We start from the raw sequence: 26,061 nt of genomic DNA, 5'->3' as shown, positions 1-26,061 counted from the left end.
TTTGGGTAATTCGTGTATGCTCTATTGTAAAGCAGCAGAATGTCTTACTTGCTCACAGCAGCAGCATTAATAGCAGCAGCGTAGCAGATCTAGCCAAACATATCAACATTGTCATATAGATTATGTTTTGGTCCTTTTTTGAGGCTTGAAATGTCCAGTTCCTGTTCACAGTTTTCAAAATGAGGCTTGGAAGGACATAAGGGTCAGTAAACGATGAAAGAATATTAATTTTGATATACTATTTCTTTAAAAATTTAATTTGAAAACGTGGTTACTGTAAGTACCATCATACCATTAAATCATTATAATTATTTTAAGTACTTTTATTCAGACTCTGTCTCAAACAAAACTGTTGTGTTGCCTTTGGCAATGCCTCCTTGTTGGCATCTGCAGGGTTGTGGGTTCAAAGCCCAGCAGGCCACCTGTGATGTTAACTTAATAGTTATCGCTGTCCTGGCCCTGCATTTCAATTGCCCACAGCAGGCCTTAGGTAAAACACTTAACCCAGAGAACTACTGTACATGTAGAGGGTGTTTAATATGGCAATTAAAGGCCTGTTAAAAAAAATAAAAAAAATAACAACAACAATGTGGACAATCACTAAATTCTCGAATAATACCTGCCCTGATTAATGTGGCATAAACAGTAAAATGGTTTTCTGCACTTTACTCTGTTTGATAAATTTGCACGTTGAGGATTGAGTTCACCTATTTCACATAGTTTATTGTGTGAGATAATCTGTTCTCCGAAATCTGTTCGTTTTGAGGTTAGAGTTTGAGAGGTTTATGGAAATCAATTATGGGGCTTTTGTTGCGTCTCTAAAGATTACAAAACAGCAGGTTATAGCTGTTCCATAAACTAAAATGACACGAAACAGATTTGTGGTTTGTGTTTAGTGTGCTAAATAGCGGAGTTTTAAATGTCAAACCGAGAGAAGTTTAAACTTTGTTCACGTATGAAACTCAGTGTGAGAGATTATAAACCCAGCAAACACAGAATGTTCCCCTAACATTAGTATTTGGTTCCCGTTTGGTTATTTTTTTGGGAACCGTTCTAGGAAGTTTTTTTTTAATTATAATTTATTTGCAACCATAGAATAATGTTCCCAGAACATTGAAGTAGTTAAATAACCTAGAAAGAATAACGTTAGGGAAATGTTAAAATAACGGTTAATGTTAAAGTAAAGTTAGAATAACGTTCTGCAAAACAAAAACTATATAACGTTCTATTTCCGTTAAGAAAACGTTCCTGTCTAACCAAAAACAAACCGTAAAAAATTATGTTCTGGGAACTTGCTAGCTGGGTAGTGATCGAATCGCTGACTGAGACTATACGGCTACTTAAAAAACATATTTAAAAAAAAGCATATTGACCTAGTTTTTTATTAAATGGAAGTACGTTATACATCTTAAATAAATAGTACGATAAGTACTCAAAAAACATGTTTTCAGACTCTTTCTGTAGGTTACATCATAACGCCAGTAGGTGACGATAAGTGAATGTATGAGTGAATCACTGTGAAGCGTTAATTCAACCGATTTGTTCAAAACACAGCTTGGAGACAAGTAATCGTTTGTTTGGAACTATTTTCATCGACGGAGAATACAATAATAATCATGAATGAATCTAAAATGCAAGTTGTTTTAAAGTTTTGTAATTGTGCAATTGTGTCAGCACAGCTGTGTTTACCTGAGGGTTGCCTGGCAACACTTGTTTGTGTGCTATTAATGTTATGATTTATCTAGTGAGAATTTGCTGTTTTGCTTTTCATTGCAAATATTAGCATTCACTTTTGTTGTAGCCTATATTATGCAGTGCTTTCTTCACACAAAATACAAAAAGACTAACGTGCAACACTGCACAAAATTTGTCCATTTATTCCAACCCAAAAACACTGTGTGAACGTTTACTGCTCATCATCACAGATCAGCAACTTTCTCCAAGAGTGATGAACCATGTAGTAAAGTGGGTGATTTTAACAGGATGAGATGGCAGGGGCAGTATCCTTTTTTTCCCTTATATAAATATATATTTTATATATATTTACACATATATTTGTAGGAGGTATTCAGTACTCATAAGCCCTCAGAATGAGTAGGCGGACGTGTGGGATCTTGCTGTAGGGGTAGCAAACATGGGTGATTAATTTCATGCGTTATTTATCTCTCCATCCTATCAAAACCAGAGCAAAGAACAAAAAGCACACATCAGGATTGACTTGCTACGACAACCAGTCAAAACCTTTTTTTAGAGCAAAAACGTTGACCCTGCTGGTGGTACGCTAGGCCTCTAGGGCTAGAGAATGATCACATCACTCTGAGATCCCGCTACAGACTTTTACTTTAAGATAAACAGAGCTGGAAAATACAAAGGAGACTGTTCCGCAGCAAAACTTGAAAGAATATAACACGAAGCCGGCAATCCGCAATTTTGAATTCAGTTAAAAGAGGTGAAAAAATCTCCTCAAGTTGTTCTCCTGAGTGCTAGAAAATCTAAGAGCTTGCCATGAACTTTGTTTTTATCTGTGTACTTTGCGCTTTGTGGCAACGTAGACATACCTTGCAATTTCCAGACCCCAGTGTCAATTTGAGAGAAGTGCAAGAAGGGAAAGTACAATAAATGAAAGATTCAATTTCAATTCAACGAAAGGCTATGAATCAAAAGTTTCTGTGCTCTATGAGAAATCATTTTATCTGCATACACTTGCTGGAAAGTTTGTCAGGAAGTTCTTTAGTTTCTAGAGGTACAGCACACTGAGTGAATTGATATATTTTGCCTGTTTTCAGCACATTACGGGAAACAGATGGAAAGTTGATGTCTTAAGCCGTTCATCTGCAAGAGGTTGATGTAAGTTGGTTTCCTACTGGGTCCACATTGAGAGTAAAGTGGATAAACTGTGATGATTCCTGCTGGGTAAAACGGATACGGCTCAGCATGCCACTCCGGACTCTGAGGGAACCAGGGAGGATTATCAAAAACCAAGAGCTAGAGCTTCAACATCAGGTGCTGTAGACGAGGCTTAAGCAAGTTAATTAGGTTTTATATTTTTCCCAACCGCCAAGCCAACTGCTGGCTGAAGTTTGCATGGGTTTTATGAAGTCTGTAAAGTTGTATGGGTTCCTGGAAGCCACAGTATGTGCCGCAATAAGCACGTTTGCATAAACAACCTTGCTTTAGGTGTGAATCATGTGTGAAAAGAAATCAGAGAGTAAAGAGTTGCACCATTGCTGGAGAACTTCTGTTATTGATATGATGTGTGAGTTGTCTGAGTAAGATTCGGACGTTCTGATGTAAGTGTCTTAGGCAGCTCCTGAATGCCATTTGCTTGTGGGCTTATGTGAGGCGAAAATCTTTAGTTTTACTGTTTATAGCAAAAATGCAGTAGACTTAACACAAGCTATGTTGCCACCCAAAGACAATTCTTGAAGGTAAATATACCTAATTATTTTGATGGCTCATGCATTTCAGAAAGACCAAATCATCATTTGAGATACTGTGCGATGAAATTGGTCCACTGGTCAGTCCAGTTATCCAATCACATCCTCTGTTGAGGCAAAGTCACGTGCATATGCGTTTTTTTGCATCGAGGGATTTATTCGGTAAATTAGTTTTTATCGTAGTGTATGTGCATGTCTTCTTACTGGATGAAAAAGGATCCATCTCAAATAAACGCATACGTTTTTAATGTGCATTTGTAGAATTTATGCGCAACTTGGTGTTTCCATCCAGTGTTTTTTCATATGCTATCCCAAAATTAGCATAAAAATAGGTGGATTCGTGAACAAAATGTATCAGCGCCAAACAAATAATCTCCCTGTCCCATTCATGTTGGTTAATACAGCCTAGATGTATTTCCCGACAATCAACAAACATCTGGTCATATTCTATTTCAGTATCACTAATATATAATTGTGTATATAAAATTGTATTGACAATATAATTTATTATTAAAATTTACTTATTGCCTCATATTGCCATCATTATCCTTTCAGGAAGTGAACTGTTTTTGCTTTGTTTATGTATCATCATCAACATCATCATAATATCGTTATATAATCATATTATCTTTTTTTTCTGTAATGTGCACCATATGATTGCAGAATTAATGGAAATAAAAGCTAGTATTGGGGAAAATTAGGGACATGAATTGATCAGAACGGGTTAAATACAGTAAAAAAAAAACAGTATATACTGTATATATATATGTGTATATGTGTGTGTGTGTGTGTGTGTGTGTATTATTATATCATAGTGGCATGATTATCCTTAAATGAACTGAACTCGCTACGGACAAATAATTATGGACATTATTTATTGATCGATTGGTTGTAGTTTTGTATTTCCAAGCCAGAATAGACATCCATTTCATAGAATGACCCATTCATTAGGTTTCTTGTGTGACGGTTTTTGTAGCCGTGTGTTACATTACTTTGTCCAGAGGACAGTGGAAGCCAGAGCAACAATGCAACATAATAAGTGTATTTTAAATGTAAATCTTGTGTAATGTTATTCTACAATGTGTGCAACTAGATGTCACAATGACATCTTTCTGGAACACGACAGCAAATGTTCGGATTCCCACACTCTGCCGCGGACACCCTTCCTGTCTCCACATTCTTGATCTCATTCTGCTGAGATAGAACGCCTCCAAGACTCATTCAGTTTCACTCTGATGGAATCACTCCCAAGAAACCAACATTCGCAATGAGCCACATTGTACTGCGGCACAAAAGGCACCAGGGTTGTTCTAGCCGTATTATGCCGCTTGACCTTCTAATGCAGTTAAAGAAAGGAATAAAGACGTAGACCAATTAGCTAAACAATGTCCCCACCAAAATAACATGGATTTCTGACTCATTTTACTGTTCGCGAAAAGTAGTTAATGCGCACACATCCTGAGGAGGTGCTCGGCTCGCAGATTAATCTTTCCTGCCAATCTAAAAATGCCAGTGAGCACCTTTTCTGCATCAGTACATTAAGAGCACATAAATCACTAGATGTGTCTAAAGAAGGAGTCTATCAAAGTTTATAGCTTTTAGGGACATTTCAGCTAATTTAGCAGACTTCGCTACATGACATAACGATGATGAACCTGCAGTGATTTTTCTTGTCAGTATCACACAAACATCTTAAAACGGTGTCCTCTTGTTTGGCTCTGAATTAAAGTTTAATCCAAAAAGGTCTAATTTCTGGAGAAAGCTAATTTGCTTCCCATTCATCTCAATGGAAGCTGTAAGGAACTAACTGCAACCTGCTGCCGTATTATCTTATTTATATATTTTTTTTCAGTGACGTACAGTGTGATTGACCGGAACATTTTAGTTAGAAGTGCTGATTTTCAATTACTTCAGTATCACAGAAGGAGACATTAGTCATGTACTATGCTATATACTTTATTATAAGCTTGTAGACTGGAAACAACCAAAGGAAAAGTGTGTAATTTCACCATTTGTAATATCTCAGCAGTGTGGGCAGCCTCGGGATATTCGCTAACAGTATACCAATATGTATTTGAACTTCTTTTTACTCATAAGCAAATAACGAAAAATAACTATCACAATGAGTATTTCAGGGCTTTTAGTAGAATGTCTAAAGTCGTGTTTCCACCGAAATTACTCGAAATTACAATTTGTCCCAGATATTTTTTTGTCTCGCAGACCTGTTTCTGTTTGCGTTTCCATCGCGGCCCAAAGTACCGTGAATATTAGGCAGTCTCACCCCAAAACGTCACATACTGACGGGTCTTGACCATACGGCAACATACGACGAAAAGGGTACCCTTTAACGTCCATGTGTGACGATTCGGGTTATGGGTAGGTTTAGGTATGCGTTAGAGTACCGCTAGGAGGCGCTGCTGGTGCGCTTATGTCTGCGTCTCATATTGACGTTATAGGGGAACCCTTTTCGTCGTATGTTGACGTATGGTCAAGACCCGTCAGTATGTGACGTTTTGGGGTGAGACCGGGCTGTGACATAGAACTGCGCACTACTTTCCAGTTCCCGCTGGATTTCCTCCTCTGAATTTAGCTTAATAAAGCCTGAACCTCGTCGTCGGTCCATCTGTCGTATTTTTTAAACTCCATTGTTGATGACAACTATTACTGCACGCACCGCAACAGACTTTTAAAAATGGTGGTTGAAATAACATGCTGCATGGAGTCAACCAATCAAAATGCTGTGTGAACTCAACCAATCATGCATGTTCAGCACCCTAGTCCCACCCACCAAATGTTCCTGAACTTTGAAAAAGTACTACCTCGCCAGCAGGGACTTTCTGAGAAAAAAAAAAATGTTAAACTACATTTAGGCCCTGGTTCTTGCGGTTGAAACATCACCCCAAAGTTCCTAGTTCCTGCAGTGGAAATGCTGCTTGAAGTGGACTATCGAAATAAAGTGTAACCAAAAATGAATCCCTGATTGTAAAATTCACAGTCAACCCCTCAGCATCTGAGTTTGCAGGAGCAAATCCATAATAGATTGTTGATTTCACCACACAAGGCAAGTGTTTCTGGGAATATTCCGTATTCCAAATCGGGTATGTTTACACCCAAATCAAGGTTAACTGCATCATCATTTCCTCATTTGTCTCCACTCAACGCTGGCACGAATATGCTGCTGTTTTTAAGAGACCAACGGCAGCAGCTGGCGTAACCGTTGCTTTAAATCACACCGGACCGCAAATGCGGCTAAAACTGCTTGATGGTCAACAGGGTCATTTCACCCGCTCTCCTCCCCACCTGCTCGATTTTTTTCACTCCGTTCTTCCACGAAATGCATTTTCACAGTGTTTTTTCTCTCTCAGTCGGTCTGACCACATCTTCTCTTCCATTGAGTAAAACGGTCTTTGAGCATTGAAAATCAGATTCTTATAGCTACATTTTTTTTGTTGCATTTTGCATTTTAGTTTGTGTATTTATATGCACTGGCAGAGATCAAGTGCCTTTTTGCCAGCAGGTTTCTTTGTGTATTTCCTCTCTGCTGTTATTTATATTCTCATAGTGCAGAAGAAACCTCTTACGCTGACTCAAATAGAGAATATGCCTTCCAGCTATTTCTGCGTTTCCAACCCTTCCTCTCTGCACATGAATGCCAGTCCCTTGTGTAATTGTTGCCCTACTGTATTTTTCAAACAGGATTTCATGTGTTTGTATAGATGCCGTTGCGTTTCTGCCACACCTACTGATATTAACGTGAAGAATTCGGCTGGTTTCCCTTGCGATGGCTTGGTTTGTGCTTTGTAATATAATGTATGTTTTTCACTTGCCAAAACATTTGAGCGTCCCTCCACCGCGGCTGTCATGTCTTTCTGTTCCGGCACAACTTCAGTCTTTACACAACATTTTACGGCCCTGCCATGGGACTGGATCGATAAAAGTCCCACTCGCAATTTAATTGCAAAAGGATGCAGGGAGAGGAGAGTCCTTGATGGGGAAAGCGACGAGTAAAACAATTCTTTTATGATTTAAGAAACCTTGGCTAAAGAAACGATGCCATACAGAGAGCCATCACGATTGGAGTGTGTCCTGCAAAGATTGTTTTTCACAAGCTTGCGGCGGATAATACTGCGAGGCTGTTATGAGCCTTTTAAAACGATGTCACTCTGTGGAATTTCTTATTTAACAAGCAATTCATCTAGCCACCCGCCTGGCCTTTTTTCCTGTATGCCAAAACGCCCTCCTTTGCCTTCTTCAATTTGCTTTCCGGTGTTGTCAAAACGATGGCGGCATTATTCGCTCATTATGTGGATAGAGGCTGTGGCTTGGATTTGCTCACTAGATGGATTGCTTGGGCTATTACCTTGAAGCCTTTATACACACCAGGTTATTACTTGTTACAGAGAGTTAATTGCAGTGGTCTGATGCTTGCTTAAATCTTCACCGCAAATCACGTATAAATAATTTACCGTATTATTGCTGTATTTCAAACAGTGAACAATTATTTCATATTTTGATGCACAGGAGAACGTCTCGTGAAAAATGTCTCCATAATTCTCTAACACACATGAACTTTGTTCCTAACCTTGTTCTAATGTCAAAGTCACTCTGTTAGTCATTTTTAAAGGTTCCTAATTGTGTTTTGGATGTCTCCTACAATAGGTTTACACTTTTTTTCCAAAAACACTGGTGGGGAAAGCGTCAATTTTCACATCACCTCAATTTAAAGAGTCGTTTGAATATTCAGTCTCTCTAAACCCCTTTCTGAGAGCTTCCTCTGCTCTGATTGGTCAGACGGCCCAGTCTATTGGGCGTTACAGATTACGTCTACGTCGTTAACAGGCAGCCAATGAAGACTGTTGGCTGGCATTATGCAAATTTGTTACATAGTAATAGGAAGTGAGACTGGAACTGATGACGACTCGTTTCAGACAATAACTTGATTTATCGTGCACTTTGATCTTTTAAAACTTTGCAGACGTTTCACAAACAGCCATATTACACACTGCATGAAATGATATATTTGAAAAAGCATAAGAGGGGCACTTTAACAAATTTGGAGAATTCTAAATAAGTGAAAATAAATGGCAGCAGAGTGAACTGAGTTTATGGCTTATTTAAATGGTGTGAATTTGTCGTTTTTATTGAATGATTTCAAAATATTGAAAGTATTGAACATATGAAACACATTTATGACTGTTGAGTATAGTTTGTTCTTTTGTTTCTTGATGTTTTATTTGATACCAATAAATAATAATAATAATTTACTAGAAATGTACAATAAAGCTACAATAATACAGCTACTTGCAGACTACTATGCAGTTATTTTTTACACTATAGGTTTTGGGAACCCATGTATTTTACAGTCTTAAATGTTTCTATTGCTTGTTTAACTTATGGTAGATAAGTGACTTAAGACAGTGAGTAACCAATGACTACACTCTTTCCTGACCTTTGTGTTATCTTATTTAGTTTACCTTGACAACAGTCATCTTCACATAAAACCTGTCTTGTTTGCTCGGTGGCAAAATGACGTCTCCGAGAGAATCTGCCAGCGCTGTTCGTAATTTAAATCTTATTTTCAGCACATTAGCTCAGAGGTGACGAATAAAATGAGTGCCAAATTTGACACGACCTCTCAATTAAACCTCGACAATTATGTGTTAAAGGAGAAAAATAGCATTTAAAATCATATTTTGACGAATCAAGCTGACACTTGTGCATTTAAACTGTGCTTCCATTTGAAATTGTGCTAAATTATCTCCAAGTGTTGACTCCGAAAAAAAGCACATTCATTTAAAATGTAAAGCATCTAAATCTCACTGTATTTAACCATCAACTCAAACTTGAATCCATATTTTTATCTGGGAGCTGATTTTGACGTGCCGAATTGATATCCGTCTTCTTTGTGTGAACTGCAACTGATCCAGCTAGCAATTTGTTATCTCCACGTGCAAGCTGTTTCTTGAGGGAGGAAGCCTGCTGAGGTCGAAAATTTATCATTTTTTTAATGTTTAAGGCACCTGCAGAGGCAAATAAAGATGTTACAAGAAACAGCAGGGTGTGGGGGTGAGAGAACATTATGAAGGGGTCAAAAGTCTTGATGTTTGATTAAACATTTATTATGGTTCTTCCATCACGTTTTATTTGGAAAGACACTCACAAATCATAGTGCACGACCCCTGACCGCCCCCATGAGCTTAAATACCATAAAGTCTATTACCATTTAAAGTCTGCATTTGGGTTACCAAGGTTGTGCTTTTTGGCAAGAGTAGGTCACTCTCGGAAAAAGCATTTTTTTTTTTTTGCATCACGGATTGAAATGTTCTCTGCGTCACTGTAGTCAATGAAATCTGCATTACATGGCTTTTAAGGCAGTGTGTAATTATGAGATATTAAGTCGAATTTATGAAACAAAATTGTGAATGTGCAGTGCGGATGGTACTTTTTTTTCCATTTTATTTTATTTTAATAAAACAGAATAAAATGAACAATAATTGCAGGCTTGGTAGATTCATTCTTCAGCGAATTACGTCTACGGGTTATTTAGACACTTTAATGGTGGATAAAAACAAGCTCCTGTCGTCTGGGGTTAGTCATAATGGCTCTTCATCTTGCGGACAGTAATTACACCTTGTAGTCTTTTATTTCTGTAAAATGTGTTGTGCTGATCAATAATGTCAAGTTTACTCTATTTGGAAAACAGGAATTATATTTATATATTGCACATCCATGGTGCAAATCCTCCATTTCACCACATCCCAAAGGTGCTCCATTGGATTGAGCTCAGGCCGTTTGAGTGTAGTAAACTCATTGTCATGTTCAAGAAACCAGTTTGAGATGATTTGAGCTTTGTGACATGGCGGGTTATCCTGCTGGAAGTAGCCATCAGAAGATGTGAACACTGTGGTCACAAAGGGATGGACATGGTCAGCAACAATACTCAGATGTTTAAACAATGCTCTATTGGTTCTAAGGGACCCAAAGTGTGCCAAGAAATCTCCCCCCCCCCCACACACACACACACACCATTACACCACCAGCAGCCTGAACCGCTGATACAAGGCAGGATGGATCCATGCTTTCATGCTGTTTACGCCAAATTCTGACCCTACCATCTGAACGTCTCAGCAGAAATCGTGTCTCATCAGACCAGGCAATGTTTTTTCCAATCTGTTGTTCAATTTGGTGAGCCCGTGTGAATTGTAGCCTCGGTTTCCTGTTCTTAGCTGACAAGAGTGTCACCCGGTGTGTCTTCTACAGCTGTAGCCCATCAGCTTCCAGGTTGGACATGTTGTGCGTTCAGAGATGCTCTTCTGCAGACCTCGGTTGTAACAAGTGCTTATTTGAGTTATTGTTATCTTTCTATTGGCTCCAACCAGTCTGGCCATTCTCCTCTGACCTCTGGCATCAACGAGTCATTTTGTTTTGTGAGAAAGAACTGGTGTTCAAATCCCAGACTAAAGTAGTTCAAAATTGGTATTTAAAATCCACTTCCCTAAAATCTAAAGAGGCACATGCAAGTTTGAAAGTGCATGATCCTTTTGATCCTAAGTATTGCATCTTATTGACTTGTTGTTGTATTTAATTAGTATAATCTAAAGCCATTGAGATTTACACCATTACAAACTGAATGTTTGATTTGTATTCATCTTCGCCATATTGAAAAGAGACTTTTGAATGTTCAAAAGTGAACATTAGTATTTTTCTTTCCATGTATCCATTCACCAGCCTTTGAAATGCACAGTGCGCCTGTATTTGTGGTTATTTTTATTCCAAAATCAGGCGGTAGTGAACAGTAATATGCAACCATTATGTAGTTTAATATACGCCTGGAAGCTCTTTATATGTTTTTTCTTGTCAGAAAACGACGCCCCTACTCCAAACTTAAGTAGGAAAAAAGCCCTCCTTTATCGACGAGATCCTTTGCAGTGACAAGATTCAAAGAGGCATGTTGTGTTGCCTTTTCATTTATCTGCTGTGCGTACTACTGTGCAGGTTCATAACACTAATTAAGATGCAACTTAGAATGTCATCGGCCCAGCAGGAGAAAACCTTTAACGCTAATGCAGAGTCTTCCCTTGCCAGATCTGTACATTGATTTGCTGTTTTAAAGGGATATTTCAGTCTGAAATGGACCTTTTGGTTTCAATTCAAATAAACTTGGTGTGATTGCTCTGTTAGTGCGATTCATTTGAATAAGTGTGAACGCTGCCACCCGAACCCTGGTGCGCACCAAACAAGCGGACCAAGACCCCTGAAAAGATGAGTCCCGATCCGCTTCCAAGCGAACTCTAGTCTTGCATAGCTAGACCAGACTTGCTCCTTGTTTTCTTCATTATGCTACCAGGGTGGTTCACCGAGAACTAATGGTTCCCCTAGGAACATGTTCCTGGTTGCATTTGCACCGCCAGTAGGAACTCTGAAGTGAAGTAAGCCACGCTGATTGTTGTGACTTTTATTTTGACGGCGTGGCGGACCTTTATTTTGACAGCGCTGAGAATGCCAGCCAGAACCTGAGCACACAGTGCTCGCATTGCTCGTGTTCATTCGTTTACGGTCTGTCTAACAGTCCTGTCTAATACGTTATTAGATAGAACTGTTATTCATTGAAAGTAGACTGTACATGAAAAGGTGTTAGAGTATGCCGTATGGTTGATGTCCAGTGTTGCTAGCTGAGGAGAAATACATAATCATGTTTTGCTTTGTCCCCTTAAAGTTGCTTTGGATATTTTCCTTAGTGTAAGAAGCCTATCTATCACTGTTTTCCATGTTCGTGGAGTTAGGTTCTGGAGTAAATATATAGACTATAATCTGTGTGTTTCCACAGCTTTTTTTAAAATGGCCGGTACCGGTGTTTTGCGTGTGTTCAGCCAATCAGTGTACACTAACGTCAATGGTAGTTTCTATAGTGCCGGTTTAGACCCTTACTCTGAAGTAGCTAAATTAGTTCCAAAAGGACTTCCTGGGACTAAAAGTTCCTAGTTCCTGCGGTGCGAACACTCCAAAAAGCGGGTTCTTCCACCAATAGTTTGAGGAACTATAAAAAGGTTCCTCCGGGGTGAAAGATCCTATTGAAACACCCCCCCCCCCCCCCTACCCATAAAACATAATAGTGGTCCAAACAATGTGTGGAAGAATTTTAATTTTGGGATGAACTATTTTTGGGTGAAAGCTCTCAGTAATGTCCTTATCAATCTCTTCGCCCGAGTGGCCCCAGTCCCATACAGAGACACCGATAAGAGGCGGAGCCTGCTAATTATTCAGATATACCCTGATGAAGGGCTGTAATAAAGAAATAAAGTCCACATGCAGTCTGTGTTGAAAATCAGGAGTGTGCTCTTCGATTGCAGACCCTCCGGGCCAGAAGAACCCTTGGATAATGAGTACGATGAGAGATTAGACTGGATCAAAGTGGAGATTAAACAGGGCAGCAAACACATCGATGCTTCTAATTAGCAAGTCTGTGAAATTTGCTGAATTGGTGCAAATATCATGGATGCCGCTGAGGTTTTCATATCTTTCCATTATTTTCCAGGAAACCTATCGCCTGTGCCAAACCTAAAATCACACAGAAGAGGTGAGAGGTGCTAGAAGACTCATCTTAATTAGGGAAATTGGTGAATTATTATTTGTGACACATGCTTTTGTGAGTCACGCTTTTTGGAGTGATTAGTAACTGTGATTAGTAATGTGTCGTTTCACAGCTGTGATGGCAGTGAATCTTCAATACTTTGATTAAAAAAGGCCTCGCTGGTACTAATGAACAGGCCCAAACAGAATCCGTGGACTATTTATACATTCTCAGTGCAGTTTATAGCAGTGTGTGTGTGTTAGGGCTGTCAATTTAACATGTTAATTTAAATAATATCTGCATTTTCAACGAAATGGGTGAACCAATGATTCAATTCATCCTATTCATAAAGCGAGACATTTACTTAATTCCTGAATGAATCAGCCATTTGATCGAATCAAATGAATGAATGACTCAATGACTTACCCATTTAGACATTTAACACCACCTACTGGATATTTACGTTTTTTGTATTGTAGAGTATCACTTCGTTCCCTTTTTGTCAGTCATGTTTGACGTTATGTCGACATTGTGGCTTCCAAGTTTGACCCCTAATGTCATCACTCAACATAACGTCTCCGTTCCCTCCATAAGGGAAAGAGGGTTACATAAGTAACCGAGATGTTCCCTTTCTGTCAGTCACGTTCGACTTTATGTTGAGTGATGGCATTAGATGTCATACTTCGAACGCGACTGACAGAAAGGGAACCAGGGTTACGTCAGTAACCTAGACATTAGGGTTAGTTCACCCAAAAGTGGAAATGTTGTCATCATTTACAGTTTTTTCAAACTTGTATGACTTTCTTTCTTTTGTGAAACATAAATTTTTTTTAAAAAATAAAGCACGTTGCTAACCAAACTGTTTTGGTTACCATTGACTTCCATTGTATGAATAGAAAATACTGAGACATTTCTCAAATTATCTTCTTTTATGTTTCACAGAAGAAAGAAAGTCATACAAGTTTGAAACGACATGAGGGCGAGTAAATGATGACAGAATTTTCATTTTGGGGGGGACAATCCCTTTAATACCCATTTAAAACCCGTTAATCTTGCACCGTTATTTAATCGTAATCGGTGTAAATGCATTCATGCCACCTCTGAGCTGCAATAAACGGTCTGTAAATATATCTAATTACAAATTCAGATGCAGCTTCAGTAAAAATGTGTAATAAATTCAGTTGAATCAAATAAAATATTGTAAAGTCTACTTGATGCTTTTCTCTCATATTGTATGTTATGTTTTTTACTAATACTAATTATATATTATACTAATTATATATAATTATAGCTAAGAATAATTTGTACCCTTGGAAGAGCAGGTAATTGTTGTTAGTAACTGCTGATGTTGTGCATTGGCTGAAGTTTGAAAAGCTCCATCATATATAGACAAGAATAGAATATTTCGATAAAACATGCGATAAACACACAAGGATGTGGAATGAGCAGCATTGTATTTCTATGGAATTCTGTAGCAGATTCTATACGGTGATGCTTTTATGCCGAAAGCTGTCTGCTTTGGCGTGTATCATGATGACGTGTTCTTGCAACCTTGGAGAATGATGACAGAAGCCTTGAATCAGTGGTGCTTGCCATATAAAGGAAATATATCCGTTTTGACGCATGCAACATGGATATTGCATTATCCCACTTCCCTCACATGTTTAATTCAGCTGCTAGCCGCGTTTTCACCCCAGGACAGAAAAAAAAGCACAGCTGCTCTCCTCTTCAAACTCTGTTAGATCGGATCTGTGTTTTCTGTTTGTGGTGTAAGTACAAAAGATTAGTCTGCTGCTTGTAAAACGCAACCAGATGTTTCAACGGTCAGGCAATGACAAGGTCCTAACAATGAGGTGTCCTGCAGGGTCTGTGATATTGACCCCCTACCCTGTGCTCGATATGTTACGCTGCATAGTGATTGTTTTGCTGTGATGTTTGACCCTCCTTTAGTTGCAAAGTCCCAAAAGATGGAGAGGACGCAAGGACTGAAGGGCGACAGAGATTTATTCTCTCGCGTGGAGAGTCAACTGTACTCTTTGGTCTTTTCCTGAAGGACGCAGCAACATCAGCCAGGACAAATAGAAAGGTTTATTTATTTTTTTGCAGGCTGCGTTGCTGGAAGTCTCAGGGTGTGTTTTGTTTTGAGGTTTTCACTTCACATAAAACTCATGATGAGTAATTTTGTTTGCTCCGACTTAGGGATTTGAACTGAGAACAGGTTCATTTAAAATGTAGAATAGCATGGTAACGCTAACTTCTTAAGAGATACACGGAAGATGTAGCAAATATTGCAGCAATCGTTTTTGACAGGGTAAACAAAAAGTCAAGAGCTTTATACATTAAAAAGAAGGTGAAACTTTTCAATAAGGTCTCAATTATTAACATTAGTTAATGTATTAACTAACATTAATTCAACCATGAGCAATACTTTTGTTAAAGTATTTATTAATCCTTGTTAACATTAGTTATTAAAAATATACTGTTTATTGTTTGTACATGGTAGTTCACAGTGCATTAACTAATGTATATTTGTAAATGTTGAAATTAACATTGTCCAAGATTAATAAATGCTGTAAAAGTATTGTTCATTCTTAGTTTCAATCTATGATTATTTTAATTACATTGCTTTCACAAGTTAATGACTCTTACGAACTGACTCTTTTTAGTGATTCAATCACATACAACGCGACCAGTGCAGTCGAATCGATTCCCAAGCGAATGATTCTTACGAGCATAGACATCATATAGATAGACGCCCTATCGACCGCTACTGCCTATTAGCGCGGTCGAGCCGTGGGGCCGCCATCTTAAACCGGTCACCCGCTCCACTCAGTGTAATCTGTATGGCCGGTGCAATGAGCTGTCAGCGCATTTAATTAATCATACCTCCCTGAATACCGAACTGATTTTCACGCGGGGTTTTTTTCTGCAAATGTCATTCATGTAGCTATGATACAGGACACATGGTTCGGCATATTTTAATATTCATAGTAGGCTTAACAGTAATATAATATTCTGATATCAGATATAAAGTGACCAAACGTCCAAAATCAAAATATGTGATGTAGGATATAAGGTATTTTATAAATCACACACTATAAATATGATAAAGAAGCAGAAACAGATAGTTTCAGTAAAGTAAGATGTTTTAATAAGTTGAAGAAACAATAATGATGTGACACACACACACACACACACACACACATATACATACACTTACTCTCTCTCTCTCACACACACACTCGATTTGCGCATCGCCGTCATGTGTGTATTAAAGTTAACGTTACACAGGTAAGTTAAAGTTATTAACTTACATAGATTCCTTCCTGATATCACGTGCGCAAACACAAATAACCTATATTTATATATGCTTATACTACAGGGCCGTTGAATGCTTGTATCTGATAACCGAGAGGCTCTTGTAATTATTACTTTACCCCACCTCTCCATGCCGAGTGATGCAGTAAACATAGCCTAGCTAACGTTAGCTGGCTACGATTTCAGTACAGTAATATCAAAGATCCTTGCTCCTCCTCAATTATCTGGTAATATTCTATTCACAAAATACAACCAAAAGTACGGTAATGTTAAAAATTACTTGTGAAAAGTAATCCCGGGCCCTATATTGCGATGGTCCGCCGATTAGAACAGGAAAATGCTCCACAGTGCTCTGGAATCTAACTGCTGCTAAGCAACGAAACTAGGAGTACGACCGGTTTAAGATGGCGGCCGTATTTCTCGGTGCCCAGCGGCCAATAGGGCATCTAGTCTCTATATAATATCTATGCTTACGAGCCTGTTCTTTTTAGCGATTCAAACCCATACAACGCGACCAGTGCAGTCCAATCGATTCCCGAGCGAATGATTCTTACGAGCCTGTTCTTTTTAGCGATTCAAACCCATACAACGCGACCAGTGCAGTCCAATCGATTCCCGAGCGAATGATTCTTACGAGCCTGTTCTTTTTAGTGAATCAAACACTGGCTAATTAAATCAGTGTGGACTAGTTGTTCATCTGACAGTAAGTAATTTAATTGTATTGCATTTTTGTAAATGTCAAAGGAATGAATTTACCACATGTGTATGTGTTTAGTAGCTGTTATTCAATGTTTATGTGAGTTGAACTTCTTTTTGTAAAATATTCTATGCAGAATAGTTTTACTGCTGCCATCAACCACCTTCAAAACTCCAGAAACTGTGTAGCAATGTGCTAAAGCAAACAGAACCAATTTTTTTTTTTTCAGAAAGTATACGTTTTATGTGATGGATGCAACATACCTAAGGTCTTGTTGTGTGTTAACATGCATAAAGGACAAGCATTGACATCCTGTCTACTTCACCATTACAGCCAGCGAGAGGTAACGGCATGCTTTAATTTAATTCAGCTTCTTCTCTAAGCTCAACCTGTTTCGGAGTAAATTGAAAGCACTTTGCTATAGAAATGTTCCGTCAATCACCTCTTCCTCTGGTGTCCCCGTAGAGAAATGAATGGTTGCATTAAGATAGATGTTATGGTCATTCAGATGGTTCCCACAGAGCAAATAACATCCTAAGTGAAACGTAGTGGTCGCAGGAGAATCATCGGAGGGCTGTAAAATGAAAGCTTTAAATCTGGACCATTAGATAAGGCTGTCATAACAAGGCTACCTTGCCATCACGTTGCTGTGGGCCATATAACTCAACCAGGAACTGTCAGATAATGTATTTATGTTTCCGAGATGCTTAAATGTTAACGCCATTATTAAGCGGGCCTCGTGCGCGTTTGCTTGTGTGAATAGGCCGCGATGGAAACTGGACTGTCAGTCAAAGAAACGCACCTGCCCTTTAATGTCAAACAATTAGAATGACTCAATCAGACAGCAGGAGAGGAGGAGCTGATCTCCACCCATATTTAGCTGATTTGGCTGCGTTTGACGGACAGGTGGACAGGCGCGCGGACAGATAAATGACGAGATGTCCGTGAAGCGTGAGGATGTGACGGGATGCTGACAAGCATGTTCCGCCAAAGGAATGAGAAAACGGTTCTTAAAATTTCACTCACAAAAAGTTTGGAGGCAAGTCATTTTTTTATTTACATGCAAATCATGATGTACTCTAGTCTTGCGTAGCCAGACCTCACAGTGAAGGAGTTAGGGGTGTGAAAATGTAAAGTCGATGTCCCCACAATATCAGACCGGCGTGCAATTCATTTGAGTGTTGTGCTATTTTACCGAACAATGGTCCTGCGAAGTTCATATTGATCCTAATAAGCGCTCATTGTCTAGCAGTTTATTTTTCCATGAGGGGGTTTGGCTTCATTATGGCTTTGTTTCCAGGCGGACCGTTAAAAACGCGACACACACCTCTGCCCGAAGTGTTTGCCATTTTGTGTGCCGCTTAGACGTTCAGCCAGCGGTCTGAGGCTGATATACATTTGAAAATAACTTTGTCTCCTGTATACGCTCCTAAAAGCAGATATATGCATTTCAAATTGACTTTTTTTCTCTTTTATGGAAACAGACCAAAATATGAATTTGGGGTGTATCCAAATTTCGGTCCTACAAAATGCATTTTAGTATGGTGCCAACTAGCAAAAGAGCACAACGGCCATTTTTAAATAGAAGTATTTTCCCCATTAATTTTCTTTATAGGGATTTAAAGAAAACCCTTACTAATTGAGTACTAAGCCTTTCACTAGCACAGCCATTTCTAAGATGAATCACTACATTACAGCTTTTGATCTGAAGCAAAAGTGAAAAAAAATATATAGATTTTTTATTATTATTATTATTATTATATAATGTGTTTTATACGAGTATGAACTACACTCTCTTGAAGCAGTGGTGCAACAGAATACAAAATGACAGTAAACAAACATATTTGTCTGTCATTATTTTGAAGACGATTCAATTCCCGAGATATGGGATCACAATGCGACTCCATGAGTAAATTGTACATATTTTCAGAGCTTTTCAGAGTCGGTCACTTTGCACACAGCTGATACTTTTTTTTTCTGAAGAACAAATCATATTAAAACTACAAAATATATATATTGTTTCCCTTCATCAAAACAATCGCATAGAATATACCTGCGTGCCAAAATTATTACTTTTCCAAAGTTTGTGTGCCTCTGATTCAAGAAGTATTAAATAAATCTCAATATGATTTTAGATTCTAAAGTTTCTTTTGTTGTTTTTATCTTTTAAGATCCTTTAGCGTTCAGTCCCAGAGATATGGGCATCTCAATGCGGCTCCATCTGCTTCTTTCTTTCTTTCTTTCTTTCTTTCTTTCTTTCTTTCTTTCTTTCTTTCTTTCTTTCTTTCTTTCTTTCTTTCTTTCTTTCTTTCTTTCTTTCTTTCTTTCTTTCTTTCTTTCTTTCCAATGCACTCCCACCTATGTCCAAATTAACTTTCTTCGTATTTAGCTATTTTTGAGATTGGAAATCCTTCTATGTTTTGCCATGATCTGTGCGTTTTGCAGTCCGCATATATTACTGACTTCATAACGCACGGAGGCGTGTGCAGGTCACTAGAACGCGCTTATGATCTGCGGTTTGAAAATTACATGCTTGCTTTCACGCACCAGGTTTCCTTTTTTCTTTTTGCTCAAGTGGTCGTAAGGCAGAGTGCAGCGTCTAGACAGGGGACGGAGAGTCGGTAGATGGCAGTCGTGTCCCTTCTGCACTAGACAGGAAGAAGCAGCGCATCAAACACTCACACTTAGTATCCAGGCTATACACAATCACACACGCACATGTGTGCGTCAAACAGGCGCTATACAGACCTGTCCGAACGCGCGCACACCCCCTCATCATATAATCTATAGCGTTCAGGGTTATTGCACTCGACCAATCATTCGTAAGATGGAAAAAGATTATAGGACCATTGACTTTTACGCATCCAAGAAGACGCCAGTGAGGACAGTCAGAAGAGTGAGACTTTGGGCTGAGGGCTACATCAATACGTGTTAGAAGATTCTTGGTGTCACCAGCGGAGTGCGCTGAGCCGATGCCCACCGAGAGCCGCGCGTCATTGGACACGTCTGGGTAGCACACTAGTACTTCACACTAGAACTTCATTCACCGAAGAGATCTCGACGTATTCGACGAGTCTCACCTCTTTAGATGTTCCTGCTCGCGGAGTGACTCACTTGTAGCTGTTCTCCGATCGTAATACGGATCGGCGCGGAGCGCAGCATCATTCGCGTGGATTTTCGTCGCGTCAGTGGATTGCTTTTCGTCGGAGTTGAGTTGAACTGTTTTGGGTATCTGGTGGGATGTAGCTTTTGATGAATACCTCGTCTCTGACAAGTTTATGCGCATCTAAAAAGGAACTACGACAGTAGGCTATATTAACCAATCGACTTACTAAGAAAAGGATGATTTGACTCACATTTGGCGCATTTTCATCCACTTTCCTGAAGAGAAAAAGAAATTCGGAAGATTGTGTCCTTTTTTTTCCTTTCCAGATGATGCTGAGTTTCTTGGATATGATGTGATACACGAATATTTGCGTTTGCCAACGCACGAGGCTTTTTCTCGCAAGGCATTCCGTAGGACATAATCACATTTCAAGGAAATAAGCATCTTGAAATCCGCACTGGGCTGTGAGTAGAAATCTAATCAGATCGGGTGCGTAAAGGGGGAAGAAAAGTTCCGTTTTAAAACCATGTCTGTGGAATAAGAACATCAGCTGTCTGCGTTGAAGATTGAGATGAAGAAGATGCAGGGAATGGTCCATCTCTGGGATAAAACCCATCTATGCGTATTGGCTGAATGTGAAAACCCAAATATGTGGTGTTGAACGCCAAGAATGACACACAGAACCAGGGAGACGACGAATTAATTGATTTATCAGCAGGAAAAGACTTGGTACACCGGATTTTGATGATGCAGGGCAAGAAAGCATCGAGATATTTGCTCTAGAGGCACTCGACCATATGATGGCATTGACAGGAAGACCGAATGGATATACGGGAGCGAATTTCTTCTCATAGAAGCTTGTAAAACTGCTCTTGGATAGCTTGGATAGTCCAAAGTACACGCTGAAGAACATTTCATTCTCACCGCGCTACGTTCCTTGAGAATTGCGGATTGATTTTCGTGCTTTGGACGCGAACGGAACGGTGATTTGAACCTCACCGATTGAGAAAGTAAGTCATTCATGTTTTGATATTTGCATCACACTTTGACGTCTTTCTGACAGCAAATGTTTCTGGTTGCCATAAACGTTAAGTGTTTTAAAAAACAATAGCGTCCTTATGTCGCCTACAGTACATTTAAGGGCACTATACAACGGACAATGTGGTGATTTAAAAAGGTAATTTGAACAGTATTTCAGAATATATTCATACATGTATCCACATAACCGTTCTCTCACCGGCTGTGAGCTCCCCCCACTGTCTTTATCTCTCTCTCTCGTGTGTGCGTGTGTGTGTGCGCGCGCGTGTGTGATAAATGTGTGCGCTATTGACAACTGCACAGTGTTCCACCTTTGCGGTCGAATTTTTCTTTCATTCATTCATTCTCCCATTCATTCAGTCTGAATGTGATGCCATATCCGTTTAAGGAATGATTTGGCTCGTCTTATTTCATACAATTATTGATGTAGGCGAATCAAAATGAGCAGTTATTCAGATGTTATCAGCTTAGACTCGGTCAGAATGAGGGTTATAGTGCAGAAAGCACTGTTGGGCACTGGAGGCAGAAATGCGGGCTGTTGCTGCTTTGCCCGCTGATTGGTCCGACTCGTTTTTGCATATATAAGGTAACACTTTATTTTAAGGTGACGTAGTTAGACGTTACTACTACGTGGACTCACTATAGTAATAACAGTAAATTATGCATAATTACAAGTAACCTACCCTAAACCAAACCCTAACCGCAACTCTGTGGTAAGTACCAGTACTGATTAATATTACTCAGTACTTATTTAAGTACAACGGGTAACTACGTCACTAGTAACAGGTAATATATATAATTTAAACTCAAAACAGTATTTTTGTTGTTATATTGTTTTTATTGTATTTTAATATTTTACTGTAAAATATACAGATTGTCATGCAGATTTTCTCTTTAAATTACAGGGTTTAAATTCATACTTTTTTACTTATGAAAAACCTTTTTTGTAATATTCTACTGTATATAGTGTGAGCATAAAAATAGGTTTATTTAGTTAAGTTTTACTGTAGACTCTTAATATATATATTATATATACATATATATAAAATTGACAAGTTGCTAATGGTAACATTGTTTAGATTAAAACCAATGAAATGCCTATAAATGCCCTTCACTTGTATAGCTTGTATATGTGCATCTACAGTGCTTTACGAACAGGCCATAGAATAGACATGATATGATTCAGGGCTGAAGAGTTTGGCCTTTCTCCGGGAGCTGTCCGTGGTGCTGAAATCCCTGCCAGAAAACCTCATAACCGCTCTACTGTTTGTGTTTCTCTGCTTCCTACTGCCTTATGTTTCTCTGCCTCCTGAAAAAAAATATATATATATATATATAATCAGCCATACAAGCCAACCATATTGAAGTGTGGATTACATTCTTGCAGGAAAGGAAAGCATCTACATCAGGATAATATCGAGGAGATCCATTTTAAGCGGATCGACTTGAACAAACGTGCCTAGATTAGCCATGCGGCATATTCTGAGGTCATAGCTGTCAGTCATAATTAACTGTCCTCTCTACCCGAGGAAAACGATTATCTGTGCCTTGTACCACAGGTACCGGCGGTTTTCTTTTTGACTTCATTATCATGTGTAACAAGTCAATAAAACCTTGGCAGAGAAGTTCTACTTTTTAATTTGTAATGAATAGCCGGAGAAATCCATGCAACTGTCTTAATTCAGATCAGTTCAGGATGTTTTGCTTTCCCGGCATCCCGGTTGTATTGGTTTGAAAAGGAAGTGATAAATGAGGCTACAGCCGACAGCTTATGCTGTGTGAATGTGTGATCTGAAGGAGCTGACCAGGTTGACCTTGAAAGCAGAAGTCAGGCAATCTTTGACTGTACTCTGTGCTTACTTGTTCTGAAGACACTAGCTCATCTAGTGCATAGAGCATCTTCAAACTGCAGTCTTGTTATTCTGTTTCTTCTCATGAACCAAATCTCCTCTCAAGCTCGGTATATACAATCTAGATTTTCACCTTTCCTTTCTCTTTTTAAGAATGTGAAGCTCTAGCTCTGCTTGTTGTTTTGAGGTCACGAGGTAAAGCTCAACGTGTTTCTGAAAGCCAAGTGGAATGAATTGGAGGCCGCGCGTGTAATGACTGAATTATATCCATCTGTCTGACGAACTCCATTTTGTCCCTTCGAAGCAGGCAGTGCATGGCCGCCCACTCACCGTCACCCTTTGGGAGAGCTTCCTGTTGGCCGGACGCCCGATCCGAAGCTTAGAGGCCTGCGTTAACACAAGACCCCTTTGCTGAGTTGTTATATACATAGATGATGTGTATACAGGAGGTTGTAGACTTGGACAAAATGTCATCATTTACTCACCTTTATGTCATTCCAAACCTGTACCTCTGTATGGATTTTTTTTTTCTACGAAAAGAGAATAGGTCACCTTTCAAAAATATATTTTTAAAGAAACTAATTTAGCAAGGATGCCTTAAATTGATCAAAACAGTGACAGTAAAGACTTTTACTTTGTTGTGAAATATATATAACTTTCTATTCATCAAAGAATCCTTAAAAAAAAATGGTTTCCACAAAAATATTAAGCAGCACAACTGTTTTCAACATAATATTGATAATAATAAGAACTGTTTCTTGAGCACCAATCACCAAATTGCAAGTACAGAAATACATTTAAATTTAAATAGTAATATTTTTTTTTAATCAAATAAATGCAGCATTGGTTGTCACAAGAAACTTCTTTCAAATGCATAAAAAAATCTTACCAAACGTTTTTTTTTTGTTGGTCCATACGCTGTTTGGACCCCATTGACTTTCATTGTATAGACAAGGATTTCACTTTATTTTGTAGTATGTGCACTTACAGTGTACTTACCTAAGAAAACACTGGATAATATAAGGTTCAGGGTTAGTTGCCTACAGTACCTAGTTATAGTTATTGCAATTACTATAATAAGTACATAGTGTGTGCATTGGGAGCATGGCTGTAAAATAAACAGTTTAAGTATTCTTCAATATAAATAATTCAAAAATAGTTTATTTTCTTAAATTCCACAAAAGCAAGTCATACAGGTTTGGAAACACATGAAGGGGAGTACATTTTTCTTTTGCGCTGTCACGTGTACGTGTGAATCGGATCACGAGTTGGGAGAAATGGTGTTGAAAATGAACATGCAGAACTATATTTAGATTATTCCAGATCCAGAGTGTCAACCCAAATAATGACACAGGAAGCAAGAACAGTAAGTTGCCGTAAACAGCGCCAATGTTTGTCTTGTTAACAACCGAATATAAACAAAGCCTTCATCGCGTTCGCACCTTCAGGCACCTGCCCCTATTCCCTGAGGTGAACGAAGGATTTTTTTTCTTCTTCTTTATCTTCGCACTCTTCCAGGTACTTGATGGAGGGAGAGGAAAAAAAAGTAGTAGAGGAATGATGGAGTGATGTTGCCTTGGGGAGACGAATTGGGCCGCTCATTTTATGTTCCTTTGCTGTCAGGAGCTTTAGCATGATGAAGCTGCCGGGTTGGGTGGAGAGATGACATTTGTTTGTTGGTGAATGATGCAGCGTGATTCATGTTTCTGCGGAGACGCTCCATTCCTCACTCCGTACATCTTCCAAACTTTTCTACTCGCTCATCCCGGCATGGGAACCGCCGAGAAAGGTAGAACATCCATTTATCGAGTTTTTTTATTTATTTATTAATTTTTTTAGGTCAGTCATAAAATGCAGATGTCAATACATTTATTGTCCAGCATTAAGATCGAGCTTCGCATTGTAAATGATTTGTGGAGTTGCCTCGGCCGAGATTTTTTTGAGATTTATTTAACCGGTTATGTTGTCACGTAATTGATGAATGACATTGTTTTTCAAGCCCCAAAAGAAATCTGGGTTTCATATCAGTAGTATTTATGGGGTGTGCTGATGGATTTCTGGAAACGTGTGCAACTCAGGGCTTGTTTATTTTACTGTTCGAGTGTGACAGTGGTAATATCCCATGAGTCTCTCGGGTGGCTTCTACAAAGCGAGGCATGAACAGGGATTAATCATTAAAATAAAGCCACTTCCTTGAGATGTAAATCTAGCCTCTCTCTTTGTCCTTTTCCATTGAGGATCACCTTTCTAGGAAGATTTAATGAACAAAACTTCAGAAAAAATAAATAAATAAGTAAAGCTCTAGAGATGTAACATACATTACGTGTAACCAGGATTAGGCATAATTCAGAACTGAATTGAAAAATGCTTTTTAGATTCCTGAATCTGAATAGAATGTGAATGAAGTTGAATGGTAATTAGAATCGGAATGTAATTAAATGTAATTTTAAATTCAAAGACATTCTAATTTTCAACTTGAAAAGCGAAAAGGATAGATTGATGAATGGATGGATAGAAAACAAATCTTTCTGTGATGGAAATACACTTTTGATCAATTTAAAGGATTAGTTCACTCCAGATTGCATCCAAGATGCTCATTTCTTTCTTCCTTCAGTCAAAAAAAATAAAATAATTTGGAAAATATTCCAGTTTTTTTCTTCAGATAGGGAACTTCAAGGGGGACCAAATTGGGGATGAAGGTCCAAATTGTAGTTTAAATGGGCTCTACACGATCCCAGTCGAGAAATAAGGATCTCATCTAGCGAAAACATCGGTCATTAAAAAAAAAATATATATATTATACTTTTAACCACAAATGCTCTTTTCGCACTAGCTTTGCGATGCGTTTCCACGACTTATCTCATTACGTAATCACATTGGAAAGGTCACGCGTGACGTAGGCGGAAGTACTTGACCCAGTGTTTACAAAGTCTTACAGTCTTTTCGACTGAAGAAAGAAATATGTATATATAATATGTTTCGTTGAGTAATAGTTCAGTAAATGTTTCTTCTGTCATTCCAATTCAAATTCCAAATCAGCTTCC

The 26,061-nt window shown here is 38.7% G+C and overlaps 1 protein-coding gene across 3 annotated transcripts in view; it reads left to right on the top strand.

Annotated features, from left to right (window-relative positions):
* lrrc4ca (leucine rich repeat containing 4C-a) overlaps window positions 1-26,061 on the top strand; it is a 175,980-nt gene that overhangs the window by 81,941 nt on the left and 67,978 nt on the right. The window contains exon 1 of one of the 3 annotated variants that reach the window (XM_079604444.1): window positions 19,704-21,139. The exons of 1 other annotated variant lie outside the window; for it this stretch is intronic. The gene's annotated coding sequence lies outside the window, so the exon portion shown is untranslated. Of the gene's footprint in view, window positions 1-19,703; window positions 21,140-26,061 lie in introns of those variants that run through there. One more of the 3 variants, XM_079604447.1, reaches the window with a different exon arrangement.

Source organism: Phoxinus phoxinus, assembly GCF_949152265.1.
Source record: "Phoxinus phoxinus genome assembly, chromosome: 25".
NCBI classification, from domain to species: Eukaryota; Metazoa; Chordata; class Actinopteri; order Cypriniformes; family Leuciscidae; genus Phoxinus; species Phoxinus phoxinus.
This window is presented reverse-complemented; position numbering and strand designations above follow the sequence as displayed.